Source organism: Homarus americanus, unplaced genomic scaffold (assembly GCF_018991925.1).
Source record: "Homarus americanus isolate GMGI-L3 unplaced genomic scaffold, GMGI_Hamer_2.0 scaffold21314, whole genome shotgun sequence".
NCBI classification, from domain to species: Eukaryota; Metazoa; Arthropoda; class Malacostraca; order Decapoda; family Nephropidae; genus Homarus; species Homarus americanus.
The window spans coordinates 3,452,122-3,476,918 of record NW_024720811.1 but is presented as its reverse complement, the minus strand read 5'-3'; the positions used below and the strand labels follow the sequence as shown (position 1 = coordinate 3,476,918).

General features: G+C 45.3%; 1 protein-coding gene across 1 annotated transcript in view; it reads left to right on the top strand.

The window, feature by feature from the left end:
- Nucleotides 1-24,797, top strand: part of LOC121861250 — a 171,393-nt gene that overhangs the window by 19,214 nt on the left and 127,382 nt on the right. Inside the window, exon 2 of the mRNA XM_042358897.1 lies at nucleotides 12,348-12,399. The gene's annotated coding sequence lies outside the window, so the exon portion shown is untranslated. The remainder of the gene's footprint in view (nucleotides 1-12,347; nucleotides 12,400-24,797) is intronic.

Here is a 24,797-nt window from a genome sequence, read left to right as displayed (position 1 = left end):
GGGTCCAGGTGTGTTCTGCTGTAGGGTGCCTCTGTTGTGTGTAGGTCCAGGTGTGTTGTGTTCTGCTGTAGGCTGCCCCGTCGTTCCCTCCACCCTCACCCGCCTCACCACACCCGCCCACTTCGTTAACCTCATCACTGCCTCACCACCTCATCCGTCACCTCACCCGTCGCCTCATCTGTCACCTCACGTCGCTTGTTCACCTACTCTCATAACACTCCGTCACTTCACCAAGACCAACAGGTATTTCTTCTCCTGCTCTTCCTTCTCCTTCTTCTCCTTCTCCTCTCCTCCTCCTCCTTGTCTCCCTTCTCATCCTCTTCCTCCCCCCCTCCTGCCTCCTCCCTTCCCTTCCTTCCTCCTCCTCCTGCACCTCCTCCTTCCTCCTTCCTCCTGCACCTTCCTTCCTCCTGCACCCTCCTTCCTCCTCCTGCACCTCCTCCCTTCCTTCCTCCTCCAACAACTCCTACATATTCTCTCTCCATTGTCTTATTCTTCCATCCATTTTCCCACACCTCCTCCTCCTCCTCCCTCAGGTAGGCGGAAGGTGTAGTGTTACCTCTAGTATAAACACACCAAGTTTACATGTGGCTGAGGAAGTGAATGTCGACTTACTTATGCAAATTTACACCGTCGAGCTAAAGTTAACGGGTTCTTCCTTCTTATTACTGGTTTATCATCTCTTGTTTCTTCTTATTCTTCATAATTCTGTTTTCCTGACCTCTTCTCCCTCCTTCTTCTCCTCTCCTCCTCCTCCCTTCGTTACTGTGTTTATTAATTCTTCTCCTGTGTCCTCTCTTTCTCTCGCCTCTCTTCGTTATCATCTCTTTATTCTTCCCTGTGTTCTATTTCATTCATCCTCCTCCTCCTCCTCCTCCTCGGTACACTCTTAATTATACTTGTTTATATCTTCGTATTAACTTCTTCCCCTTTTTACTCTTATTGTCCCTTCCTTCCTTCCTTCCTTCCTTCCTTCCTTCCTTTCCAGTTCCTCGCTATATTTGTCATTTTTTCTTCACCTTTTGTTCTCTACCCTTATTTCATCTCCCATCACATCACCACCACCACACTACCACCACCACCACACCACCATCACCACCACCACCACCACACACTACCACCACCACCACACCACCATCACCACCACCACCACACCACCATCACCTCCCACCACCATCACCACCTACCACCATCACCACCCACCACCTACCACCACCATCACCACTTTCGTGTATATAGACCAAAACTAATGACCCACCTGACAACAGTTAACCTTATAACTTCCGTTGTTGTGTGAGCTACAACAACAGAGTACCCCCCCCCACACACACACACACACCAGCCAATTATACCAACGCCAACAGTTATAATCTGAATCGAGAGCTTCACTGTTGCTAATAACATGAGGCTCGTCACCACAGATCGAATGGAGGAGATATTAGCCAGAATGGAACTATGAGAGGATGGTTGGCTGTTATGTCGACGAGTGGTTTAACCTTTCATGGACTCGTAGTTTAATGGTTTGAGGACTATTGTTTAACCTTTTGGGAATTATTGGTTTAATCTTTAGACTGGTGGGTTTATTCTTTGTGACCAGTAGTTTAACCCTTTGACGACTCTTAGTTTAATGGTTTGAGGACTGTTGGTTTAACCCTGAGAATGATTGGTTTAATCTTTTGAGAATTATTGGTTTAGGTCTTTGAGGACGATTGGTTTTAACCATATGAGTATCGGTTTAACATTTAACAGAGAGAGAGAGAGAGAGAGAGAGAGAGCTGTAAAGTACCAGAAAATTAGCTGGGCAGAGAGTTTATGCACACACACACACACACACACACACACACACACACACACACACACACACACACACACACACCCACACACACACACCCACACACACACCACCCACCCACACCACACCCACACACACACACGACCCACACACACACACACACACACACACACACACACCCACCCACCCACCCACACACACACACACACACACACACACACACACACACACACACACACACACCACCCCACCCACCCACACTCACCCACCCACCCACCCACACGGTCTAGAAACACAGATTAGAATACAGTAAATACCTCAGAACATCAAGGAAGAATAAAATGAAAATTGTGCATTACATTTACAGTTCCAATGTTTACATTTTGAAGAGTGCAAAGTGTGAGTGTGTGTTTAGATGAGTGCAAAGTGTGAGTGTGTTTAGATGAGTGCAGAGTGTGAGTGTGTTTAGATGAGTGCAAAGTGTGAGTGTGTTTAGATGAGTACAACGTGTGAGTGTGTTTAGATGAGTGCAAAGTGTGTGAGTGTGTGTTTAGATGAGTGCAAAGTGTGAGTGTGTTTTGAGTGATACAAGTGTGAGTGTGTTTAGATGAGTGCAAAGTGTGAGGTGTGTTTAGATGAGTGCAAAGTGTGAGTGTGTTTAGATGAGGTACAAAGTGTGAGGTGTAATTAGATAAGGCTTCAGAATTGATTATAAATACTAATAAATGCTCGAAATTAAATGAAGAAATGGCACAAGTGGCGTAGTCGGTGCAGGAGATGGTCAGGGTGTATAGTCCAGGTGTAGTCCAGGTGCAGTGCAGGTGTAGTCAGGTGTAGTGCAGGTGTAGTGCAGGTGTAGTCCAGGTGTAGTGCAGGTGTAGTCAGGTGTAGTGCAGGTGTAGTGCAGGTGTAGTGCAGGTGTAGTGCAGGTGTAGTCCAGGTGTAGTCAGGTGTAGTCAGGTGCAGTGCAGGTGTAGTCCAGGTGTAGTCAGTCAGGTGTAGTCAGGTGTAGTGCAGGTGTAGTCAGGCATATTGCAGGTATAGTCCAGGTATAGTCCAGGTATTTTGGGTGTCTAAACTGAAATTCGATATTCCTTTTTCTATCGCGTAGGATCGTCTCCAGATAAGGGCCAAGGCGACCCCATGAATCCTACATTAGGTGGGAGACAAGGGCGAGGTGTGTGGTGTCCTGGACCTACGCTGCTGCTGCTGCCCTGGGCCATCACAACCCAGAGAAAATCCTACCAACTGTTATAATATGGACAAAATCCTTACAAGCAAAATGACACTAAATGTAAATTGAAATCGGCCAGATAGATTTTCATGGAAGAAAAACCCACCATGGGAGTAATACTGCGGAAAATCCCATATGACTAAGTTCAGGTTGAAATGATCTTGTAGGATAGGGTAAGTTTAGGTAGGTTAGGAGACGTTAGGACAGGATAGGAGGAGATAAGTGAGGTTTGGTTAGGATAGAGGAGGGTGAGCGAGGTGAGGTTCCTTTACTGTTGAGTTGGGTGGATTCTGTGGTACAATATTGCCAGGCAGAAGCGACGCCCCCCCCTCCCACACACACACCCAAACCTTCCTTTTATCTCTGCATTGCTCTTTTGATATGGTAAATGGTAGATTACAACCAGTTAACTCTCTTCTGCCTGGCGAACACACACACACACACACACACACACACACACACACACACACACAGAGTCCACCATTTAAGAAAGATCTGCTTGATAGGCTTTCATAAATCTTATCTTCAGTCATCCTTCCTTCCCCAATACCCATGCCTCCTGATTTACACTGTGTATGAGAGATCATACGACAGCATCAATGGAATAACGAAATGTAAGGGAAATTATCCACACAATAATATGCTGAAAGTGAGTTTGCGGTGATGGGTGGGAGGTGGAGGCTGTTGCACCACCTCCCCTCTCTCCCTGCTTGCCTCCACTAACTATCCCATCCATACCTCCCCCACCACCACCACCCCGCCACACCACCACCACCACCACCCCACGCCACACCACCACCACCACCCCGTGCCACACCACCACCACCACCCAGCGCCACACCACCACCACCCAGCTCCACACCACCACCACCCCGCGCCACACCACCACCACCCCACGCCACCACCACCACCCAGCTCCACACCACCACCACCCACGCCACACCACCACCACCCAGCTCCACACCACCACCACCCAGCGCCACACCACCACCACCCAGCTCCACACACCACCACCACCCGCTCCACACCACCACCACCTCCGCGCCACACCATCACCATCCGCGCCACACCGCCACCACCCCACGCCACACCACCACCGCCACGCACACCACCACACCACACCCAGGTGCCACACCACCACCACCACCCAGCTACCGCGCCCACACCCACCCCGTGCCACCCATACCACCACCCAGCTCCACACCCCACACCCAGCTCCACACGACCATCACCCAGTCCACATGATTACCTGCGCTCCCACCACCATCACGCGTGTGCACACCACCACCCCTGCGCCACACACACCACTACTCCCTGCGCACACCACCACACCTGGCCATTCACCCTGCGCGGTTCCCCACACTGGCCACCCCGACCACCTCACTGCGCACACCACCCTGCGCCACACCACCACCACCCTCGCCACACCACCACCACCCTCGCCACACCACCACCACCATTCTGCGCCACACCACCACCACCACTACCCTGCGCCACACCACCACCACCACCTGCCACACCACCATCTTCACCACCCCGCGCCACACACCCCACCACCCGCGCCCCCCACCAATCTTTCTGTCTTGGGCATGATTCCTTACATGATCCTTCATAATACACAGCACCTGACTGCCGTGCACCACATTGTGATTCTCCCCCCCTGCCGTCATCTCTTCTCACTCTCTTTGTTAGCACGCCAGCCTTCGTCTATTAATTCTTGAACTTACACGCCTCACCTGTACTAAGCTCTGACCTTCTATGCTTCACATGTACTGGGCCTGTAACCCACAACCTTACGTGTACAGGTTCCCTGCCTCAATCTCCCACCTGTACTGGGTTCCTCACTTGTACCAGGGCTCCTCACCTGTACCGGAGCCTCACCTGTGCTGGCTCCTCACCTGCTCAAGCTGTCACCCTACGACTTACATGATGCCATAACCACAGGAGCTACCCGACAATAAATTAACCGAGGCCAGAATCTGTAAAACCCACTGACACACGATGAGCTGGGAGGGTCGTCAAGATGGGCCAAGGTGAATGTACTCGTGATTGGCGTAGTGAGATTGCAGAGTCCCAGATCACTATCGCCTCTACCACTCCTCACTTCTTAAACAATTACCTGCCGGTTACTTCTGTCAGTTACTGTACGGTTAATTATGTCCGTGGTCGTCACTAAACGGATAACAGTTACTGCTAGTTTAATAGGTTGGCGCTCATCAATAACTGGGATAAACAATTACCCTGCCAGTTACGGCCCATGGTTAATGTAGGTCCGCGGTTCAGTGCCGTTAGTGACTGGAGGCTCACCTACTTATAGTAAACCAGTTAATTGGGACGCGCCGTGGTTATTTTAAACTTTATATTGGACGTGTGTGGCTAATGCTGGAGATGTTGATACAGTTATGTCCCAGACGGCGCCTGCTCTGCCACCACACACACACACACATTGCTTCTGCACACACCCTGCAACTGCTACACACACACACCCCGCCACCACACCTGCCCCCACACCACACCCTGCCCAACACCACACCTGCTCCAACACCACACACCCCTGCCCCCCACACACACACCTGCCCCCTTCGCTGCCACCTGGTTGCCTTTTCAGAACCTGTGTGCCACCATTCAGGTGCTCTCTCTCTCTGTGTGGTTTCCGTTGCTTTTACAGGTTCTTATTAGTGTACTTGAACGGCCGTCAGTGTTATCTCAGCATGTTAACAGCGGTTTCCACTACACACATTAGCTGGTGGACTGATCAGAAAGCCCTCACACAATCACACGTACACAGTCACGTACACAGAGTCACACGTACACAGAATCTCGATACACTTGTTATATGTAGACACAATCCCTGACATCGGCTACACCCTTTAAGCGCCGAGATTAAGTTATGCTCAGTCACCGATACACTCTGGTCCGATGTATCATATGGGCCTGATGCATCCAGGCTTTGATACACAGGCTGATACCGACCCGATACACCCAGGCCCCGATAACACGGGCTGATAGAACCCGTGACCCAATACACCCATGCCCCGATAAAACACAAACCCGATACATTCAGGCTGGTAAACACAAGACCATGTACTCAGGCCCCGATACGCTTGGCCGTGCGCTAGCCCTGAGACACTCCAGTGCGGAGATAGAGGTAAATTATAGCACAGTGTCGGGCCTGTCGATCGGCTTTATCGGATATGGGGACTCCTAGTTACCGAAGAATTCTGGTTAAGCGGGAGGACATCACACGACCTCGGATATTGGCGGAGTAAGGACGAAAGGCTCGTCCGGATAAGTGGAGGTTTAGTGATGGCCGGGTGGTGTAGGATGGCCGGGTAGTGTTGTGTTGGCTGGGTGGTATAGTGATGGCTGGATGGTGTAAATGGGCGGTTTTGTGACGTCATTTTTTTTGGGGTGTGAAGATTTACCTTAGATTGCCAGTAATTCGTAAGGTTAGGTTGGTTGGGTTGGTTAGTTTTGAAATAAGTTAGTTTAAGTAAGGTTTGGGTGGTTAGAGTTAGGTTAGGTTGGTTGGATTAGCGATAAGTTGGTTTAAGTAAGGTTAGGGTGGTTAATCTTCAGGTGAAAATATGCTGGTTGGGTGTATCTTGGGTGGGCTCCATATGGTGATGGGAAGACGCCTGAGCCAACCCCTGACCAGCCCTGACCAGCCTGGCCAGCCCTGACCAGCCCCTGACCAATCCTGAGTTACGACACAGTGATGGCAGCTTGACTTAGGGTAACCGACTGTAACAGCATCTTCTTATCTTTGGTTAGGGAGGAAATTTAGTGTAAGGGAGTTTGACAATCATGTAATCTTACACCAGAAAATTCGACTCAAATCCTTGTGGGACTAATGAATGGTCAAAGAATGTGAATTTATTATTATTATTATCATTGTTATTATTATTGGTAGTATCATCATCATTATTATTATTAATATTATTATTATTATTATTATTAGTAGTAGTATTAGTAGTAGTAGTAGTATTAGTAGTAGTAATTGTCAGTAGTATCATCATCATCATTATTATTATTATTATTATTATTAGTAGTAGTAGTAGCATGGTAGTGTAGTAGTAGTAGTAGTAGTAGTAGTAATAGAAATATTAGTATATGTATTTGGATATTTGGTAGGATTAATAAATGGTGGCGAAGAATGGCTATTGAGGCTGGAGGCAAAAAAGTAGTAGTAGTATCATCATCATCATCATCTATCATCATCATCATCATCATCATCATCATCATCATTATCGTCATCATCATCATTATCATCATCATCATTATTATTATTTAAGTTAAGATCTTTGAGAAATTCTTCGACTTAGGAATCTTTGGCTCTTTGTCCTACAACAAGTGTTTTCCATTAGTTTTACGAGTTGTGTTGTGAAGGCGGGATCGGGTGGTGGCTGGTCGCTTTACTTAATTACTAAATAAAATATAGTTTTTATGGCGCTTATCGCCCTCCTGGACGTGTTATGAGAGTACTATCTGGCGTATTTCCATGATTTCTGGTCTTGGTGGTTGTGAGGCTACTGGTCTTCTTCTTCTTCTTCTTCTTCTTCTTCTTCTTCTTCTTCTTCTTCTTCTTCTTCTTCTTACTCTTCTTCTTCTTCTTCATCTTCTTCTTTTCACCCATTTCCAGTTTCCCTTTTCTTCATTTGTCTCTTATTTCTCCTCATTTTCCTCTTCTCATTTCCCCTTCCTTTTCCTGTTTCTATTCTTCCATTTCTTCTTGTTTTTCCTCTTCCTGTTACTCCTCTTCCTCCCCTCCACTAGCTAGGCCAGTGGTGAGTGTGTTCTCCTTCTCCTTCGTGTAAAAATAAACTGCTTGACCTTCGTAATAAAGTGTGCACTCGTAAACAGTTTAGAAAGGCACAGTAGACAACTCTCTCTCTCTCTCTCTCTCTCTCTCTCTCTCTCTCTCTCTCTCTCTCTCTCTCTCTCTCTCTCTCTCTCTCCCCCCGTTGCCATGGAGACGGAACAAGTCGTAACTTCATCGGTATAAAGAGAAAAAAATTACTGATTGGCTAACTCATCAGGAATGTTGTGTTTGTTTACATCAATACACAAAGTTTGATCGAAATCCATTGGTATTTGTCGACGTTATTACGTTGATAAGACGTAGACAGGACAGACGTAGATGCATGGGATGGACAGACGTAAACAACACCAGTAGTATGACTATTAAAAGACTATTCTCAACAGACAAGTAAAGAAAAAAAATAATAGTATATTATTTGAGCAGGTAAAGAGATTGGTGTGTAAACAAGAGACGTAATAGGTACACAATACAGGTAATTGGTATTCCTCTCGCTCTCATCCTCTCTCTCCTCCCTCCCTTCCTTCCTCCCGCCCTTCTTCCTCCGCCTCCTTCCTCCCTCCCTCACGCAGCCGTTTAATGAGATATATGATTGGAATTATGGGTGTTAGTTTTTGTGGTGGAAGAGATCAGTACAGGTCGGGCTGGGTGATGAGCCATGGGGTTTTTCTTCTTTCTTCCTTCTTCTGTCTTCATTTTTCTTGTTTTCTCCTTTCTTTCTATCTCTCTTTCTTATTTCATATATTTTATCTCCTCTCTCCTCTCTTCCTTCCTGCATCCCTTCCCACAATCCTCCTCCGTCCCCGCTCCTCCCTCCTCCTCGGTCGTGTTACAGCCCCCTGGTCATTACAACTTGGCAAGACTCACATACAAAGTTTAAATAAATTATTGTCAGCGTCAGAGGAATGACTGTTTATACTGATCACTTGCCCAGACCCACCAATCTGTGTGACCCACCTATCTGTGTGACCCACCTATCTGTGACCCACCTATGTGTGTGACCCACGTATCTGTGTGACCCACCTATCTGTGTTACCCACCCGTGTGTGTGACCTACTTTGTGTTCATCACTAAAGCACCCCTGACCCAGCTGTTTTACCATCTCTTTGTATTTCCCCTGACCCAGCTGTGTGTGTGTGTGTTCCCCCTGACCCAGCTCTGTGTGTGTGTGTGTGTGTGTGTTCCCCCTGACCCAGCTGTTTCCACCCTGTGTCCTCCCCTCACAGCTGTATACCTCTGGGTGTCACAGATCTTGTTGGTTTTAAACCTGAGCTTATTTGATTCTCCGTCGCATCGGTGTTCCCAAAGAGTTGTAATGAAGTGTGGAGGCGATAACATGGTGAGCTTTACTGGGGAGGAACGAGAAGTTGTGATGTAGGGTGTGTTTGTGTGGCTAGTAGTGTGTTTGTGTGGCTAGTAGTGTGTTTGTGTGGCTAGTAGTGTGTTTTTGTGGCTAGTAGTGTGTTTGTGTAGCTAGTAGTGTGTTTGTGTGGCTAGTAGTGTGTTTGTGTGGCTAGTAGTGTGTTTGTGTGGCTAGTAGTGTGTTTGTGTGTGGCTAGTAGGTGTGTTTGTGTGTACACATTGTTGGGGTCACGTCTTATAAATATTGCCTGGCTTTTATTTATTTATTTGTTTATGTATTTATTTGATTATGTATTTGTTTATTTACTTATTTGTTTTATTCGGCTAGCATTGCATTCTTTCTGTTATATATTTTGTTAGTGCTATTTTCTTGAGGTCATTCTGGCGACCATCAGTCAAATGTGATCTGTATTTGAATTTCTCTTGTTCCATTAGTGACCAACTTTGGCTGTTTTGCTCTGGTTTTTAAGTGTAAGTTTGTTTCAACAGGTTATTTCCTTCTCCAGGTCAGAAGTATTTAATTTGGAAAAGACCAATCCGGGGTGAAGTATTTTCTGTAGGCTGAAGAGTACTGATAAAGCCTCGTCACCTGAGACATCTACAATTTCAGTTGACATATGAAGGAATTTACTGAACCCATCATCTGTGGAAGAGTTTTCATTTGCCTTTGTAGCTCAAGATTCTAATCATTCAGTTTTGATGTGAGATCGTTCAATAATACTAAACCGGCCAATTACTTAGGAACATTGAGTTCCTTGTGGGATTCATCTCTTTGTTGTAGATTATTATTTTTTTTTTCAGAAATAAGTTGATCAGATCTTTAAGAGAAATTTGCCTTTGATTAGCCAACTACTCCTTCATATAAGACGAGGTCACTGTAGGAGCTTTCACGTCACTCAGAAGTGCCATAAACGCCTAATTTTGAAGACGTCGAGGTTAGGTTAGGTTAAGATAGGTTAGGTTAATATAGGTTAGGATAAGTTAGGTTTAAGATAGGTTAGATTAGGTTAAAATAGGTTAGGTTAAGATAGGTTAGGTTTAAGATAGGTTAGATTAGGTTAAAATAGGTTAGGTTAAGATAGGTTAGGTTTAAGATAGGTTAGGTTAGGTTAAAATAGGTTAGGTTAAGATAGGTTAGGTTTAAGATAGGTTAGGTTAGGATTTCCATAACCACCTTCATTACATGTTCACAGTTAATATACCTTTGAACATAGAGCTTGTTGGAGTATAGTGCAATGATCATAGGTGCAGGATCAGTCTTGCACAGTGTGACAGAACCCATAACAGAAGCAGCACCCATAACAGAAGCAGCACCCATAACAAACAGCACCCATAACAGAAGCAGCACCCATAACAGAAGCAGCACCGATAACAGAAGCAGCACCCATAACAGAAGCAGCACCGCATAACAGAAGCAGCACCCATAACAGAAGCAGCACCGATAACGAAGCAGCACCCGTAACAGAAGCAGCACCGATAACGAAGCAGCACCCATAACAGAAGCAGCACCGATAACAGAAGCAGCACCCGTAACAGAAGCAGCACCGATAACAAAGCAGCACCCAAACGCACCGATAACAGAAGCAGCACCCGCAGAAGCAGCACCGATAACAGAAGCAGCACCCATAACAGAAGCAGCACCCATAACAGAAGCAGCACCGATAAGAAGCAGCACCCATAACAGAAGCAGCACCGATAACAGAAGCAGCACCCATAACAAGCAGCACCGATAACAGAAGCAGCACCCATAACGAAGCAGCACCGATAACAGAAGCAGCACCCGCAACAGAAGCAGCACCGATAACGAAGCAGCACCCATAACGAAGCAGCACCCATAACAGAAGCAGCACCCATAACAGAAGCAGCACCGATAACAGAAGCAGCACCCATAACAGAAGCAGCACCAAATAACAGAAGCAGCACCATAACGAAGCAGCACCGATAACAGAAGCAGCACCGATAACAGAAGCAGCACCCATAACAGAAGCAGCACCGATAACAGAAGCAGCACCGCCAACAGAAGCAGCACGATAACAGAAGCAGCACCCCATAACAGAAGCAGCACCGATAACAGAAGCAGCACCCATAACAGAAGCAGCACCGATAACAGAAGCAGCACCCATAACAGAAGCAGCACCCATAACGAAGCAGACGCAAACAGCACCGATAACAAGCAGCACCCATAACAGAAGCAGCACCACTAACGAAGCGCACCCATAACAGAAGCAGCACCCATAACAGAAGCAGCACCCCATAACAGAAGCAGCACCGATAACGAAGCAGAACCCATAACAGAAGCAGCACCCATAACAGAAGCAGCACCGATAACAGAAGCAGCACCCATAACAGAAGCAGCACCCATAACAGAAGCAGCACCGATAACAGAAGCAGCACCCATAACAGAAGCAGCACCCATAACAGAAGCAGCACCGATAACAGAAGCAGCACCCATAACAGAAGCAGCACCTGTAGAAGCAGCACCGATAGCAAACCTTTTGCAACGAAGCAGCACCGATAACAGAAGCAGCACCCATAACCAGAAGCAGCACCGACCATGAAGCCAGCACCCGCAACAAACTGACACCGATAACCGAAGCAGCACCCATAACAGAAGCAGCACCGATAACAAGCAGCACCCATAACAGAAGCAGCATCCATAACAGAAGCAGCACCATTAACCAAACAGCACCATAACAGAAGCAGCACCGATAACGGAAGCAGCACCATAACAGAAGCAGCACCATAAATAACAGAAGCAGCACCCTGCTGGAAGCAGCACAAATAACGAAGCAGCACCCATAACAAGCAGCACCGATAACAGAAGTAGCACCACTGTGACAGCACCCATAACAGAAGCAGCACCCATAACAGAAGCAGCACCGATAACAGAAGCAGCACCCATAACAGAAGCAGCACCCATAACAGAAGCAGCACCCATAACAGAAGCAGCACCGATAACAGAAGCAGCACCGATAACAGAAGCAGCACCCATAACAGAAGCAGCACCGATAACAGAAGCAGCACCGATAACAGAAGCAGCACAAGCCTTTATTACCATACATGTTTGTGAAGGGACACATTGATCCTGTCTACATGCCTCATGAAAAATTTATATCTTCATCACGTGTTTTTCCTTTCAGATTCTAGCAGTGCCCACGACGTCAGACCACTCGCCAAACTACAGAGTATGAGGTATGTGTACTTTGTAAATGACCTTTCCTTATGTGTACTTTGTGAATCGCCTTTTCTTATGTGTACTTTGTGAATCGCCTTTTCTTATGTGTACTTTTTAAATCAACTTTCCTTATGTGTACTTTGTAAATCACATTTTCTTTGATATATATAATTATATTTTTCGACGCCATTTCTACCCTACAAGTGGTCGTGACAATGGCGCGGGTATTCTTGTGGATATAATTTCAGTTTTGTATATTATTATTTCGCATGGGAAAAAAAATATAAAATCACCAGTTATACAACATTTCCCAAGGAGTCCTCGTAAACTATATGATATTATCCTGTCGCGCCCTGGAACCGTAGAGCCGTTTTGTAGGTGGGTTGAGGACCTCTGTTTGAGGTTATTCGCACCTCCCAACCAGATTGTTTTTTGCTTTTAACTTTCAAAACTGTGGCAATGCAACAACAAAAGGATATGATAGTAACTAATAATAATAATAGTATTAATGATTATTATTATTATTATTATTAATATTGTTTATTATTATTATTATTATTATTATTATTATTATTATTTGTAATGGGTGTAATAGGAGTAATAATTAAAATGAATAAAAACAACAATAATAATTACAGTAATAAAAATAATTATAACATTACTCATAAATAATCATAAAACTGACATTTACAGCAATAACTCATAAGCCTTTTTTGTTGCCGTTGTTGTTTTCACCTCAGAAAATCCCCGTAATCTATTTGTACTTTCACGGTGAAATTATATTGTGCTGTGGCTTCTGTACTCCTGACTGTAACACAATACGGAAACTATTGTAGCATGGCGAGGGAGTTACCCAGTTGTTAAAAATAGTGATAAACTTGTAAACTGATGGATGGGTTGGTAGAGTTCACTGGCGGATTATATTTTCCTGTCCTGGTCAACATTTATATTTACATCGTGTGTGTGTGTGTGTGTGTGTGTGTGTGTGTGTGTGTGTGTGGGGTTATATATCAACATAAACTTCATATCCTCACCAGTGTTCGTATTCTTAATAGCCTTTATTAACAGTACCAAGATCTGTACGGCCCGCTACCTAACCTAACCTGACCTAACTTAGCCGCAACCTGCCAATTACCAGCCTCGTTAAACACACAACAATACCCAACTACCACAAGATAATTACTCGATCGTACTCTCACCCATCGTGGTCGTAAACTGCACGAGGTAATCGGCCGACCTTCTCTTTGCATATATCATTAACTAATCACAATATCATAAACTTATCTCAAGTAATGAACGAAGCTGATCATCCAATTGGGTGGAATTACCTTTGTGTGCCTCTAACAACTTCATCTTTACCTGCACTTAGGTCGGATTACCTTGGTGTGTATGCCTGTATAATGGTCCAAAATCCACTATTGGAATGTATTGACTAAATCCGACATTGCAGTATATACGCGGCCTTCATTAACGAAACCACAGTTAAGGCAATTCTGTTAGATTTACACCAGTCGCTTGTGTGTGTGTGTGTGTGTGTGTGTGTGTGTGTGTGTGTGCTCTCATCCTGTTGTTGGAAGTTGGTTCAGTCAGGATTTCCCATGACAGTAAAACAACACAAATTACAGAATATTGATTCCGTGAGCAAATTATTGTAAGAGGTGCAACAGTTACCAGATGACACGATGTGGCCCGGTGTCGGCTGAGAGACAGTGGGTAGTGTGACGGAGATATGAGGTGGTTCATGGTAGGGGAGGGGCAAGGTTAGTATATCGGGTTATGGTGGATCATGGTGGTGTAACAAGGGTTCATGGTAGTGTAAAATGGATCATGGTAGGTGAAGCAACAATGATAGTACAATACATCATAGGTCATGGTAGGTCAGGGACATAGCGTGATGGGGGTGGGGGAGGGGGGTGTTTCCATGCCAACACACGGGTAGGTAGGAGGGTGGAGCAGCAGCTTTAAGTAATGGTAGTGGTGGTGGTGGTGGTGAGAATAACATGTGTGGTGCAACAGAAGGTGTGATGATGGCCCCTACCCCCTAGTTTGTTTTACGCCACTTACTGGCCCCTCTCATCCGGACATTCACTTTTATCCGACTGTCAACTTTTATCCGAACTTCATGTCTCATCCGCTCGCCGTCGACTTTTAATCGAATTTTAGCTTGCATCCGAACACACACACACACACACACACACACACACACACACACACACACACACACACACCATCCAAATGTCAGGTGTTACTCTAGAGATGCAAGTAAAAAATTGTCAAGATGTGTACAATAGATGCGTAAAATTGGCTAAACCCGATATATCGAAATTGAGAGAAACCTCCATTTTTCTTCACCTGTTTGACGAACACGTGTGATTCTCGTGATTAACTTCCTCTACCACAACATCTTATTCTACCATACTACCACACCGCTACCACATTCTTCCACACCACCACACGCTACCACACCGCCACACAACCACACTATCACATAACCACAGATTACCACACCACCACGCACCACCACATTACCACATTCTGAAACTCTCCATCTCTTACAACTGACTTTTATAATAGAAAGTTTCAACGGGAATTATAAACCACCGCAGAGTCTTTAGGTAGAATCTTTGAGTAGAATCATTGGCGAGGTGTGTTTAGGTAGAGTCTCTGGGTAAAGTCTTTGGGTAGGTAGAGCCTTTAGATAGAGCCTTTGGGTATAGTAAATGTAAACCTAACTTAGAAGCCATTTTAGTCACCGTTTTATGATATATTAAGGAAAATAATCACATCTGTGTTATATTACCAGCAACGAGAAAAAAATATCGTAAGTTTTTTTTTTTTTTTTAATATGGAATGTGGACTTTAAATAATCTGTTTCCTGTGAGAACTTGACAAATTGGCGGGAGGAGGTGAGTTGCCAGTGAATGTTTTTATGTGTTTGTTTTTTTTAGTGAGTCTGGTCTTGGGTGGTGACTGTGTATGAGTGTATATTCCATGTATCACCTGGTTAATTAAGGAGGTATTGAGGTCATTACATACAGGTATACACAGCTTAAGTACACAAGATAATGGTACACATGTGATGTTTTTTGGAGTGAGTGTATACATTCCACTCCACACACACACACACACACACACACACACACACACACACACACACACACACACACACACACGATACATTAACACAATTTAATGGGAAGTAATAAATAAAAAGTGTCGGTGTACAATAAATATGACGGGATGAACATTGTCAAGTGTTCAGAATGTATAGACCCTGTTTATCTTATCTCGTTCAGGTAAAGTCACAGTGTTAGGTTAGATTAGTTGAGGTTGGGTTAGGTTAGGTTAGGTTAGGTTAGGTTAGGTTAGGTTAGGTTAGGTTAGGTTAGGTTGGGTTGGGTTGGGTTAGGTTACGTTAGGTTAGGTTGGGTTCGGTTAGGTTAGATTTTTTGTGGAATATGTAAAGTTGGATTAGATAATATATGTAATGTGTATCGTTGTAGGTCAGAGTAGTTTGAGATTGGATAAGGTTGAGTTTAATTTAGTAACTAGTTAGGTTAGGTTAGGTTAAGTGATGTGATTAGATTAGGTTAAATATGACTTTATTGATCAGTGAAGCTTGGGGCAGACTGACTATACTGACCAAACAGCGCGGAGGAAACCTAATGACTCTGGTAGCTATAATAACCTTCTTGCTGCCCCGGGGTGTTGGTTGGTGCCCCGGGGTGTTGGTTGGTGCCCCGGGGTGTTGGTTGGTGCCCCGGGGTGTTGGTTGGTGCCCCGGGGTGTTGGTTGTTGCCCCGGGGTGTTGGTTGATGCCCCGGGGTGTTGGTTGATGCCCCGGGGTGTTGGTTGATGCCCCGGGGTGTTGGTTGATGCCCCGGGGTGTTGGTTGGTGCCCCTGGGTGTTGGTTGGTGCCCCGGGGTGTTGGTTGGTGCCCCGGGGTGTTGGTGCCCAGGTTGGGTTGGTGCCCCTGTTTGGTGCCCCTGGTGCCCCTGGGTTGGTTGTTGGGTGTTATTGGTGCCCCGGGGTGTTGGTTGGCCTTGGGGTATTGGGTGTGATTTGTTGGTTGGTGCCCCGGGTGTTGGTGCCCTGTTTGGTGCCCCGGGGTTGGTTGGCGCCCTGGGGTGCTGGTTGGTTGCTGGGGGTGTTGGTTGCCCCGGGTGTGCCCTGGGGTGTTGGTTGGTGCCCCCTTGGGTTGGGGTGCTGGTTGGTGCCCCTGGGTGCTGGTTGGTGCCCCGGGTGTTGGTTGGTGCCCCGTGTTGGTAGTGCCCCAGGTGTTGGTTGGTGCCCTGGGTGTTGGGGTGCCCCGGGGTGTTGGTGCCCCTTGGTTGGTGCCCCGGGGTGTTGGTTGGTTGCCCTGGGTGCTGGGTTGCGCCCCGGGGTGTTGGTTGGTGCCCCTGGGGGGGTTGGTTGCGCCCCGGGGTTGGCCCCTGGGGTGCTGGTGGAACCCCTGGTGTTTGGGTTGGTGCCCCTGGGGTGTTTGGTGCCCCTGGGCTGGGTTGGTGCCCCTGGGTGTGGTTGGTGCCCCTGGGTTGCTGGTTGGTGCCCTGGGGTGCTGGTTGGTGCCCCTGGGTGCTGGTTGTGCCCCGGGTGTTGGTTGTGCCCCTGGGGTGCTGGTTGGTGCCCCAGGGTGTTGGTTGGTGCCCCTGGGTGTTGGTTAGTGGCCTGATGCCCCTATTTGGTTGGCTGGTGCCCCCAGGATGGGGTATTATTGCTGCCCGGGGTGCTGGCTGGTGCCCCGTGTTGGTTGATGCCCTGGGTGTTGTTGATGCCCCGGGTATTGGTTGTGCCCCGGGGTGCTGGTTGGTGCCCCGGGTGTTGGTTGGTGCCCCTGGGTGTTGGTTAGTGCCGCGGGGTATTGGTTGTTGCCCTGGGTGCTGGTTGGTGCCCCGGGTGGGTTGGTGCCCCTGGGTGTTGGTTAGTGCCGCGGGTGTTGGTTGGTGCCCCGGGGTGTTGGTTGATGCCCCGGGGTATTGGTTGTTGCCCCGGGGTGCCTGGTGCTGGGGTTGGTTGGTGCCCCTGGGTGATGGTTAGCGGGTGTTGGTTGGTGCCCCGGGGTGTGGTTGATGCCCCAGAGTGCCCCTGGGTGTTGGTTGGTGCCCCGGGGGTTGGTTGTTGCCCCTGGGGTGCTGGTTGGTGTGCGTTGGTTGGTGCCCCTGGGTGTTGGTGGGTGTTGGTTGGTGCCCTGGGTGTTGGTTGCCCCTGGGTGTTGGTTTTGGGTGCTGGTTGGTGCCCCTGGGTGTTGGTTGGTGCCCCAGGGTGTTGGTTGGTGCCCCGGGGTGTTGGTTGGTGCCCTGGGTGTTGGTTGGTTGTGGTTGGTGCCCCAGGGTGTTGGTGGTGCCCCTGTGCTGGTGCCCTGTGTTGGTTGGTGCCCCTGGGGTTGGTGCCCCTGGTGTTGGTTGCCCCGGGTGTTGGTTGGTGCCCTGACTCACACGGAAACCACTTGGTCGGTCGTAACTTCACCTGCCCTGTGGTTACCTGGTGCTGGGGGCTGCCTTAACTTTATTTCCCCCACCTCACCCGTCAGTAATTTTATTGGGTCAGTAACTTCAGGAGGTCAGTAACTTCAGGAGGACAGTGACTTCAGCAGGACAGTAACTTCAGCAGGTCAATAACTTCAGCAGGACAGTGACTTCAGCAGGACAGTAACTTCAGTAGGTCAGTAACTTCAGTAGGTCAGTAACTTCAGGAGGTCAATAACTTTAGCAGGACAGTAACTTCAGCAGGACAGTAACTTCAGTTGGTCAGTAACTTCAGTAGGTCAGTAACTTCAAGAGGTCAGTAACTTCAGGAGGTCAGTAACTCCCGGAACCATAACTTCAGGAGTAAGTCCTTTGGTCACGTCATTAATCCCTAACTTGGTGAACCACTGACTTAGGCGACGATGGTAATGGGTTTATAACTTAAGAGCCAGACGGTGATGGCTCTCTCTCTCTCTCTCTCTCTCTCTCTCTCACTCAGTTCCTAATGGCCGTAATTATCTTTGTCATCCTCTTCTGTCATTCTTTCTATAGGGAATCGATATCCATTCAGTAGTAAGGTGACCCAAAACTGGACCACATAATCCAAGTGAATGTCTTACCTATGCGTGATATAGTTTAGTTTAAAGGATAACCTCGCTTGACCTTTTACTAACGCTACTAGATATGAACCCTAGTACTCTGTTTGCCTTGTTTCGAACTTAAATGCAATGCCGATTCGAAAAGAGTTGAAATTAATATATGTATCAGCCAAGAATACCCCCTCCTAACGCCATGTTGAGTCATTAATCACTTCTTTTTTTTCTAGGTGATTTTGAAGCTAATTTGTAACTATTACCTTCAGTAGTTTACCCACGGTGGTTTGAGGATAGTGCTCCATCTTCTTCTTTTTTGGGGAGGGGATCGATATCACATTTACTCCCTTCCAAGACTGTGTTACGACTCCCGATTTTCGCTGCCTGTTATCCTCTTGTGTGTTAGCTAAATAAAAATATTGAAAATTATCTCATCTGGAACTGACGACTTATTAGGTTTTCTCTATTTGCATACTAGCATCGTTACTAGTCACTACTAACTCGCTTAGTTTATTTACTTCACTATCGGTATATATTTACTAGGCGAATTATATTTAAGATTTCGGTAGTGGAAACTGATAAAAAATATAACTGCAAAATGTTGTTCATTTCCTCGAGTTTTCAGTTAGTTGGCCTGACTGTATCGGTCCAGTCTTGTCGTGGGCTTTTGTGTGATACATTTAGAAAAGTCTCCTAGAGTCTGTCTTCTCTGCCCCGGCTGCTTTAACTTCATATTATCTTTTTTTTGCTTTTCTTTTATCTTTCTTTACCCATCTTTATAATTCATAAATATAATTTAGAAAGCAAACGTCACCCTGTTTGATTCTTAAAACTGTTGTGTTTTTCAGTGTAATGTTAAGCGTGAGTGTTTGTGTACGCGACTACACTGCGTTCAAGTGTGTGTGTGTGTGTGTGAGTGTGTGTGTGAACATAGTTATTTTACAATTGTCAGGTGTGTTTTGTTCAGTTAATTAACCTATTATATTAATAATGGAAAGGTGTGTTTCATCAGGTCATTGATGTATTATTTCTAAATGCCATAATTTTAGTGCGAAAATTGCAATCACTGGCTTCCATTTACGTGTCGGTGCGAGTTGGAGGGGAGTGCCAGGCATAGTCGATCGCTTGTCCTGGCGTTGTTATTTTGCATTTAGAGTAACAAGTCTAGGAGAGGTTAACTTGGGTTACTTTAGGTTAACTTAGAATCGGTTAGATTAACTGAGGTTTAAGTTAGGGTTGGGGTAACTTAGGGTAACTTAGATTGGATTTGGGCAGCTTAGGTTAGATTAACTTATCTGCATTAGGGTAACTTAGGTCTGGTTAAATAAACAAGTTATACCAATTTAATTTAAATTCAAATAGGCCGAGGCTACAATGGGAATACAGTAATATTACCCAACAACCAATCACAGTGTTCCAAATTACAAATTACAAAATACAAATAAAATCATTATTATATTTTTGCCACAGTCCAATTAGAACTGTATTTCGGGACTGCTTGTCAACAAAACGGGTATGACTGCAACAAATTCATACACAGGTAATAGCAGTTAATTTGTAATGGACTTTGTTAGTTAGTAGAGCCGGTAATGAGTTAATGGTCTCACCTGTTAATTAGTTGAGCAAGTTATTAGTTAATGGAATCATCTGTTAATTTAAGCTAAGTATCTCAGAGTAATTTACATGTTATTTTAGTCGTAATTTATCCATTTTAATTTAAATCAACCAGTTAAAGATATTATTATTATTATTATTATTATTATTATTATTATTATTATTATTATCTGCATTTACAGGAATATTCAACATACAAGAATCTGGACTCGATCTTTTTGTGGGGTTATTTACGCATTTACATGTAGCAATTTTTTCCGGTTGTAAAATATTGTATTTATGCAAGTTGTTGTGTTTGGTTTTATATACTTGAATTTTTAAAGGACTTGGAACATTAGGAAGCCATTAGGTAGATTACAGACACGGTAAGAGAGACAAGAGGAGGAGGAGGGTAGGTGGGACAAGTGTTGAGTAGAGAGGTATAGTGAGGCGAGAGGACAACTTAGGAGGGGGAGGAGGGAGGTGGTTGAGAAGGATATGTAGCAAGATGAAGGAAGATGACTCTGGGTTGCTCACTCCACCTCGATCATGTTATCAATGTCACACACGATTAAGCTAAAAGTTGTTTACATTGTCCAGATATCGATTGTTTATATTTACAAATGTTGACATGTGACGTGTTCCTAGGTACGTGTCTTGTTGTTTACATTTGGTTCATTACATTTTTATTTACCTGTAGGAAACGAATGGGTATGTCGTACAGGTGATTAAAGCATTCTTCACTAGACCCTTTAACTCTTGTGCTAGTGAAAATATTATAACGAAATTTTTAACTATAGTGCACCATCAGTAGTTGAAGTTTTGTTAGTAGGTCATGGCCGTAACTGAAGGCCAGAGGACTAAGCTGCATTGTTCAGAATATAACTCTAGTTTCGAGATGACCTACACAGCACCACAGTCAAGGTCAAAGGTCATTAAGGGTCGTTCGTAGTGTTGGGTTTCGTAGTAGTGGTGTTCTATGGTATCTGTAAGGACTAGGCCCCCAATTGTAATAGTTTGATGAAGTTCGATTGGGGCCTATTTGAACTGGGCCCTAATAGTAACAGTTTGATGAAGTTATATTGGGGTCTATTAGAGGTTGGGACCCATTAAACCCGGGGCCCATTTAAACTGTCATCTCCCCCTCATCTCGCTCCGCCCGCCCGCCTGCCTTGATGCTCGTCTTGGTAGGTAACTTTTAAGTCACACGGGAGTTGAACCTCGTCCCTCCCTCACTCAAACTTTTAACTGCACTCGACCGCGGTACACACTCTCGTTATAAAGTTGGATTTCCGACCCCACTTAAGGCAGGACACACGCTCACACGGGAGACATTATGAGGGCCTCAGAGTGTACTAAAACCTATCGGTACATTAATGATGTTTACTCTTGACTAATGTTATCAATTATAATGTTTAGATCTTTAAATGTTTATGACAACGTAGTATACTTTTCTAGATGAATTTATGTATCAGGTCTGTGTTTGTGGTTTGATGTGCGTTACCCGCCTACACACACACACACACACACACACACACACACACACACACACACACACACACACATACACACACAAACACACACATACACTCATCTAAACACAGCCACTAATAAAGTAGATATATATGTTTTTTGCTTCTTGAAAACAGCATAAATATTCAAGCTTAAATTCGGTCCCCTCAACATCTCCATTAATTAACTGGAGTGGATTGATTTTTTTGGGTGCTATTTATGCGTCATCCATTATCGCTATTATTTTTCCCATTATCGTTATCATCATCATCAAGTGAGGCATTTATGATCTACTTAACTGACAACAAAAAAATATATAAAGCTTTCATTCTGAGTGTCGTTTTGATCGTTTAAAAGTTAGGTAATTAATTTGCTGATGATTGCAATTATATACTGAATGATTTCGTAAACGACCTCGTGTAATTTTTGCTTTAATGTGACCTTGTGTGGGAGAAACACCTTTTATTATTGACCATTATTAGTTGAGACAGACACCTTTATTGAACTCCATTGTTGTGATATGACTATGGAGTGTGTGTGTGTGTGTGTGTGTGCAGGAGGCAAGGCACTTATTCAGATGGTTATATTCCAGTAATCAAAATAACATTAAACTTGGGGGTAAAAAATATGGTAATCCTGGACGCTTGATATTTAGTGTAGTGTATAAGGCTCTCTCTCTCTCTCTCTCTCTCTCTCTCTCTCTCTCTCTCTCTCTCTCTCTCTCTCTCTCTCTGATGAACCGCACCTTTGATTTAAAGAATCCTATTCAAGCCAATTTAATATGCTCAGTGAATTCACACGAAGCTTTGTGAGTTATTACTGAGGTTAAGATTCACTTTGTGGAGTCCGCCTGTGAGTTGAGGACAGGAGTGTGTGTGTGTGTGTGTGTGTGTGTGTGTGTGTGTGTGTGTGTGTGTGTGTGTGTGTGGCCTCCGTCGCCAGAATTCCTCGTGATATTAGATCAGGAGTGAACTTTGGCGAATATCTGGCGCGGCTGGCAATGTTCTCTCGAAGTTTGGCGGTGGAGAGTAGTTTCTCGCTGCTGCACACACACACACACACACTGCGCCTTTTTTTATCTTGGATTTCTATTATAAGATGAGATTTTTTTATGTGTTTTTATACAATGGGCGGCTTTTATACTCTTTTGTTTTGTTTTTGAGATAATGTTATGTTTTGCCTTTTTTTTTACAATAGCCGATGTTTAGTAAGGCATTTGTACATTAACACGAGTATATTTACGCCATTACTAATGAGGTTCGATAGTGTTTCATTTTTTACTAAGTTATTTGCACGTATGATTTTTATATATTTTTTTATGTAGGATTTTATATGTCCAACTAACTCTGTATGAGCTGTCGGGAAATAACATGTGGACTTGCTGCTTCTCAGTCTAAATTTATTCAGAATATCGTAAAAAAAAAAAAAAATGTGTACGAAAAAGCGTTAATAATCCCATTCCCCCTTACAATATTTTTCACCAGTAGATGTCAGATATTCCTACGCGTTTTAAGTGAAATTTATTCCTAACTGTATATAACGTGTCCTTGACCTGTTTGTGGCACCTCGCCAAGGTCACCGTTCATCTGGGGTCATCAGTGTGGCATGACGGGGGCGGCATCTTTGACCACTTCCTGGTTTGTATGTTACTCCGGCATGATGATTTGGGCTGGATTTTCTTTTTCTCTTATCATGAAAATTTTGGTGTGTTTGGTGCACTACCTTGGTGTTATTGTTGTGTGTGGTGGTGTGTGTATATTCGGACGCAGGATTATCAATGTTTTTCCTTCTGTCCACTTGATGAGGTGACACAAAATGAGGATTTACTTTATTTCGTTTTCATTTTTTCAAGTGATTAATTTTTTTAGGCTTTACTACGAGCGCGCACACACACACACACACACACACACACACACACACACACACACACACACACACACATACACACACGAGGCAAATTAAGAGTGGCAGCATCGACCGCCCACTGTTACCCAGGAGGTGCCTGTACATCACAGAGCATGATACTGCCACCCACTTTGCCGCCCGCCCTCAAATACACTTGGCCTACCACCTGCACCGCCGCCCTCTCACTTAATATTCGCTGTGAGGTGAAGCATGAGGTTGGGTTGGGTGCAGGTGAGGTTAAGCTGGTTAGATTGGGTTGGGTGTGTGTGAGGTTAAGCTGGTTAGGTTGGGTTGGGTGCGTGTGAGGTTAAGCTGGTTAGGTTGGGTTGGGTGCGTGTGAGGTTAAGCTGGTTAGGTTGGGTTGGGTGCGTGTGAGGTTAAGCTGGTTAGGTTGGGTTAGTAAATATCGGTGTGTACTCCTCAATTTTCTGTAGACTAGTAAACAACGCCGACCTGCTGCACAATGTCAGAGCGGTCTTTGTCAGCCTCTCCGTATCGACTCGTGAATCCGAAGCAAATAAGTGAGTTATCCAGTTCAACACTACACTAGCACCGCCATTATCAATATCATCCCCTGCGTCCCTTCCGTTACACAAGATAGACGCGTGGTCAGGGTGAGCGTTTATCTGCCCGCCTTCCGCCTACCTGCCGCACATTGGCGTTACTTTATGACAAAACAAAGTTCACCTGACACAGTTCACACCAGGAGAGTTGACCTCGGCCACTACATGTGCATAAAGGTATTAATGCGGTAGTTGTTGTTATATTTTTCAACCGTATAACTTTAACTATTCAAAGTCTAGTATTCTTTTGCCACATAATCACATCTACATAATTATTCCAATTAAAGTTTCATGAGCAACGAAATTGGATATAAAGTTACAATTAATGCAGTTTTCACAGGCATATAATGTGCTGTAAAGTGTATATGTTACGCTGGCCAAGTTACCTAATAACAGCATATATTTTTACCCTAGTCAAAATGTTGGGATTTTGGATATTTTCCCCCCTGGAGGCTCAGTGTACAGTGTGGCCACCAGAGGCGCTGCTAGGTCCCCCCCAGGTGGTCAGTGTACAGTGCTCCCGCTGGGACACTAGAGGTAGTTTTGGGTCTAGGACTTCATTATGTATAGCACACACACACACACACACACACACACACACACACACACACACACACACACAGCTAGGACACAGCACACAGGTGGTGACAGCCAGCTAGGACACGGGTGGTGACAGCCAGCTAGGACTGGTGGTAACAGCCAGCTAGGACACAGGTGGTGACAGAGCCAGCTAGGACACAGGTGGTAACAGGCCAGCTAGGACACAGGTGGTAACAGAGCCAG